This window comes from Aquarana catesbeiana, linkage group LG01, assembly GCF_042186555.1.
Source record: "Aquarana catesbeiana isolate 2022-GZ linkage group LG01, ASM4218655v1, whole genome shotgun sequence".
NCBI lineage: Eukaryota > Metazoa > Chordata > Amphibia > Anura > Ranidae > Aquarana > Aquarana catesbeiana.
This window is the reverse complement of record NC_133324.1, coordinates 38,322,171-38,328,840: the sequence shown is the minus strand read 5'-3', so window position 1 is coordinate 38,328,840 and position 6,670 is coordinate 38,322,171.

Below are 6,670 nucleotides of genomic sequence, written 5' to 3'. Positions count from 1 at the left end.
TTTTATTTTTGCAAGATAAGTACAAAAATGCTTTATTGGTACAAAGGGGAGCTGGAGAAGGTGAACAAAGGTGAACAAAGGTGAACTTATACTTTCATGCAAGAGAAAATATACTTCATGCTTGCTTCTCTTTGACATCAGGAGATGTCCAGTAGTACCATCAGCAAAGAACTGGCAGAAACCAGTGGGGTCCAGGTACAACCATCTACTGTCCGTAGATGTCTGTCCAGAAGTGATCTTCATGGAAGAATTATGGTCAAAAAGCCATACCTCCTACACGGAAACAAGGCTAAGCAAATCAAATATGCAGGGAAATGTAAGAACTGAGGTGCAGAAAAATGGCAGCCAGTGCTCTGAATTGATGAGTCATATGAAATATTTGGCTGTAGCAGGAGGCAGTTTGTTTGGGAAGGGCTATAGAGCGGCACAATAATGAATGTCTGCAGGCAACAATGAAGCATGATGGAGGTTCCTTGCAAGTTTGGGGCTGCATTTCAGTAAATGGAATTGGAGATTAGGTCAGGATCAGTCATGTCCTCAATGATGAGAAATACAGGCAGATACACTATATTACCAAAAGTATTGTGACACCTGCCTTTGCACGCACATGAAATTTAATGGCACCCAGTCTTAGGCCGTAGGGTTCAATATTGAGTTGGTTCACCCTTTGCAGCTATAACAGCTTCAACTCTTCTGGGAAGGCTGTCCACAAGGTTTAGGAGTGTGTCTATGGGAATGTTTGACCATTCTTCCAGAAGCACATTTGTGAGGTCAGGCACTGATGTGGACGAGAAGGCCTGGCTTGCAGTCTCCGCTCTAATTCATCCCAAAGGTGTTCTATCAGGTTGGGGTCAGGACTCTGTGTAGTTCCTTCACCCCAAACTCACTCATTCATGTCTTTATAGACCTTGTTTGTTCATATTTGTGCATATATATATATAGGAATGCAAACAGAGCTTTGCCGAGAGCGTGCGCCCTGAGAGACACGTAAAATTACGCATCAACAAACAAAAAAAAAAGTTACGAATGTACAAATCCATTTGAAGCATGTTAGACAGCGCCATTGTAAGAGAGACATGGAAAATTACGAAACAGACAAAAAAAAAGTTACGAAAGTAAGAGTTGTGTCCAGAATCAATGAAAAACAATGTACTCTACCGAAAGTATGAATTCTAGATCAACTAAAAATAAGGCTTACAGAAATACAAATCATTCTGATTCAACTAAAAATATTGCTTGCGAAAATATGAATTAGTCCGAACACGAAAATCCCATTTTCTGAAATTACGAATGATTACGAATCAATGGCACCGAAAAGAAACAAAACTAAACTAAACAAATTTTTTAGTTGTGCACGAGTCTAATCTCCAGGATGCCTTGGTTCACTAAGAGTACAAGCGAGAAACAACCGGTAACATATTTACCCTCCCCTTAAGGGAATGTATGCATGTGGCCACTGTCAAATGTGTAGACATGTCGATAGGGCTGCTGTGTTCACCGACGCTGGCCACACTGTAGAGTACCAGATGAGAAATTTCATTAACTGTGCCACTTCAAGGGTAGTCTACATGTTGGAGTGCCCTTGTCATAGATATTACATAAATAAAACTAAGCGCCAACTTAGGGTACGTATCGTGAGCACATCAGGAACATCAATGGCGCTAACAAGGAGGAGAGAAAGGAGAAGAAAAAGGACCTATCTCCAGTAGCTGCACACTTATTTGATTTCCATGGTGGTAAATCAGAGGGAATGGGGGTGAAGTGTATATATACCATCAACCTGCCACCACGGAGGGGTGACTTTAACACATTTAACTTTAACTTTCGTACAGAAGGAGAAGATGTGGATCTATCGCCTCAATATACTCGCTCCCGCTGGCTTAAACACAGAATGCAACTTTGGGGCATTTCTTGATCGCTAAGACACCACATTTGGCTGAAAATTTGAAAACCCGATCTAATAGATGAATATAATTATGAATACTCTCCCTCTAGGAGGCACATTTCCCATTTGCCTTCTTTTTGCTTTCACTTTTGTTTCTACTTGGGTTTTTATTTTTTCCTTTATTTATTTTCCTCATCTTCTTGTTACTCTCTCTGCCATAAGGCCTCCCCACCTCCTCTCCCTCCCTAATATGGTTTAAACTTAATGTATTGGCTTGCCTTTTAAGAAAAATGCTTCCCTGCTTCTCTCCTGCTACCTATTTTCCCCCTTATTCATTTTCATTTTTACTCTAGGCTTCCCCAATATGGAGTTAAACTTGATTGATGAAAGCCAGCTGCAGATAAATTGTATGTGGTGTTGATGGTTAAGGTGGCCTCTAGTGGTGACAGCAAATAACTGCACTTCCTTCCATGCTTTTTGGAGAGTATAAATAAAAGCCACCACTAGCCCCCCCCCCCATCCCAGAAGAAGCTCAAGCTGATTGGGCAAAACTAGTCGGTTGTCACAACACCATGTGAATGACGCACTGACATCACCATCGATGTCGGCTTGCTAGCCCATACATGTTCACGGGAATCTGCCAGTACCACAGCATTCATCTTAACTAAAGGACGCTGAGACCGCTACAGGACCGGACCATATCAAACTGCACCCGCCGCTGACCTAGTGCCTGACCGGCAACATGGCCACATCTATGATCCAAATCCAACGGATGTGCTGGCGGTAAAGCTACAGCCAGTATCCATGCAAGTCCACACTGCTTCCAGGCTGGGTGAGCGGACCAGTTGGTCCACGCACTATACTCTTATGCTGTGTCTTTTTGCACTGCAGTGAACACTAGTCACACTGAGAACAATATCCCATGCAATACACTGGACTGATATCCTAAGTAGGGATGAGCCGAACACCCCCCTGTTCGATTCGCACCACAAAATGTGAACAGGCAAAAAAATCATTGGAACACGCGGACATCATTAAAGTCTATGGGACACGAACATGAATAATCAAAAGTGCTAATTTTAAAGGCTTATGTGCAAGTTATTATTATAAAAAGTTTTTGGGGACCTGGGTCCTGCCCCAGGGGACATGGATCAATGCAAAAAAAAGTTTTAAAAACGGCCGTTTTTTCGGGAGCAGTGATTTTAATAATGCTTAAAGTGAAACAATAAAAGTGTAATATTCCTTTAAATTTTGTACCTTGGAGGTGTCTATAGTATGCCTGTAAAGGGGCGCATGTTTCCCATGTTTAGAACAGTCTAATACCCCGTACACACGATCGGACTTTGTTTGGACATTCCGACAACAAAATCCTAGGATTTTTTCTGACGGATGTTGGCTCAAACTTGTCTTGCATACACACGGTCACACAAAGTTGTCGGAAAATCCGATCGTTCTAAACGCGGTGACGTAAAACACGTACGTCGGGACTATAAACGGGGCAGTGGCCAATAGCTTTCATCTCTTTATTTATTCTGAGCATGAGTGGCACTTTGTCTGTCGGATTTGTGTACACACGATTGGAATTTCCGACAACCGATTTTGTTGTCGGAAAATTTTATATCCTCCTCAAACTTTGTGTGTCGGAAAATCCGATGGAAAATGTGTGATGGAGCCTACACACGGTTGGAATTTCCGATAACAAGGTCCTATCACACATTTTCCATTGGAAAATCCGACCATGTGTACGGGGCATTACAGCAAAATTACATTTTAAAGGAAAAAAAATCATTTAAAACTAATTGGGGCTATTAATGAATTGTCGGTCCGACAATACACATAAAAGTTAATTGATAAAAACAGCATGGGAATTCCCCACAGGGGAACCCTGAACCAAAATTTAAAAAAAAAATGATGTGGGGGTCCCCCTAAATTCCATACCAGGCCCTTCAGGTCTGGTATGGATATCAAGGGCAACCCCACCCAAAATTTAAAAACAAATGGTGTGGGGTCCCCCTCAAAATTTATACCAGACCGTTCAGGTCTTCTATGGATTTTAAGGCGAACCCCGTGCCAAAATTTTTAAAAAAATGGCGTGGGGTCCCCCCAAAAATCCATACCAGACCCTTATCCGAGCATGCAACCTGGCAGGCCGCAGGAAAAGAGGGAGGGTGCTTTTGGGGTAGCCCCCCGAAACACCTTGTACCCATGTTGATGGGGACAAGGGCCTCATCCCCACAACCCTTGGCCGTTGGTTGTGGGGGTCTGCGGGCGGGGGGCTTATCATTATTTTACAAGGGGACCCTCAGATCCCGGCCCTCCCCCCTGTGTGAAATGGTAAGGGGGTACCTACCATTTTACAAAAAACTGTCAAAAATGTTAAAAATCCACCATGATGGGAGGCTCCCACTGTGTGGCGCTTCTCCTCTTCTGGCAGTTCTTTAATAACAGAGGGCAGGGCCACCCGATGACCCCGTCTCCTCTGACGCACGGTGACTTCCCTGTCTGCCCCTCTGACATCAAGGGAATGCCACAGGGAAGTCCCCATCAAGTCCCCGTGCGTCAGAGGGGGGCAGGGTCCCCGGGTGTGTATTGTTGGACCGGCAATTCATTAATAGCTGCGAGTAGTTTTAAATGACTTTTTTTCCTTTGAAATGTCATTTTGCTGTCAGACTGTTCTAAACACGGGAAACACGCGCCCCTTTACAGGCATACTATAGACACCCCCCAGGTACGAAATTTAAAGGGATATTACACTTTTATTGTTTCACACCCCAAATTGTTCGTTGTTCGGCGAAGTGGCGAACAGCCGATGTTCGAGACGAACATGAGTTTGACTCGAACTCGAAGCTCATCCCTAATCCTAAGCACTGTTACAGTGTTAATTATATATGACCTTACTGCATCACTACTTCCCAGGTTCACCCTCCTGTGGAAAAACTTTGGACTTGGGATACATACTTGCACTACATATGGCACGTTAGTGCCTGGAGTTGCTATCCACGGTGGTCATAGGAAAAACTTGCCCCCCCCCCTTGCTTCACTCGCAGAGCCCCCATTTTTTGCTCAACCATCCTGCACACTGTGGGAATATTCCTTATCTATGCTGTATTAACAGTGATTTCACTTCACCATATTGTCAGGTTCTTTATTATCCCAGGGATGTTATGTTGATATATATTTATATATATATATATATATATATATATATATATATATATATATATATGTTAGCTTTTGCTACCTATCTGATTGAGCTATTTTGTCAGATCATCCAACAGTGTGTTGTGCTGGAGGAGCTGGAATGAGTTTTGTATCTGCAAGCGAGTTTGTGCAGGAGGCAGAGAAGTGTACATATTGACTGTAAATAGTTGTGTCCCGGAAGATTCCTTTTGCTGAAAAGTCAAGTGGGCATCCCAAAATACCCCAATCCCTATCCAAGTTTTTCCCCTCCAAAAAACATAAAACAAGGCACTGGACTGTTCATTGACGCTGTGAAGATGCAGCGTGCCTGGCTGTGCAGGGGGGATCCCTTTACACCTGCGGCTCCTTAGTGGGTGTTCTACACTTATAAGGTGAGTGGTTACTAAATTGGTTAAGGTGAGTGGTTACTAAATTGGTGGGTTCATGAAAAGATTTTTTGAACAACTCAAAGGGGCAAGCTTCTTCCATGACACTGAGTAGGGGATTTATTGCACTTTGTAATGTGGGAGACTTGATTTTCATATGTTGCACCTTATTAAATGGAATAGGGGCACCCAAACAGGTGCGCTCCTGAGCCGTTGGTCTGCATGTCTATTTAGACATGGACCGTGGCTATGCCCCGCCTCCTCTCTCCCCTCATTGGTTTCCTGGCTGTGATTGACAGCAATGATAGCCAATGGCCCCTGCTGCTGTCTCAGCCAATGAGGAGAGTCCCCGGAGTGCCAATTCTCTTGTGCACATCGCTGGATGGAGTAGAAGCTCAGGTAAGTATTAGGGGGAGCTGGGGGCTGCTGAACACAGAAGGGTTTTTTTACCTTCATTAATCACTTTAAGCTAACATAATTTTAATATTTGATGTCTTCTTCAGAATGAAAGTTCTGATTGATCAATGAGCACCTGGAACCTGTTTTTATCTTTGGAAGTTTTCATATAAGGATCTGGCAAGATGTGGAGTAGGAGTGTTGTCTCTGCAGCATTGTATGGGGAAGCCAAGTAGTCCCTTGTGACAGCAGTTTTCAAAGAAATTTATACAAGGACATTTTTTTTACTAGGTACTATAAAGAAAATACCCTTTAAAATAAAGTCAACTTACCACCAAAAATGTGAACTTACTGAGAACATGCTCTCATCAACTTTAAATAATATTAAAAACTAATTTAGGATACACTAACAAAATGTGTTTATTTTATTAATTTAGACAGAGTCATCTACATAAAATATAATTAAAAAGACCCTGACACTATAATAATGACATTACAATCAGCTTAAAAAGATCTTTCTGGAAGATGGGGAGTGAAATCTTCCCTCTTTTGAAGAGCGATGGGTGGCTCTGATTTCTGATAGTTTAGGATGTTTTGGATACTTTGTCACCTTCTGGTCACTGTGGTTCCTCCTTACTACATTGTTCTGTAGTGATGTATCAGCTGGTAGGAGAAACCACTACACTCAGCAGGGGACAAGGTTTCCAACAAACCCAAAGTCTCTGATACCAACGGTGTCCAGAGCAAGAATTTAACTCAACTTCCAAAGGAGAGGTGGTCATTAAATGTCCAAATTTAACATTTCATTCTCAATACACTAGCA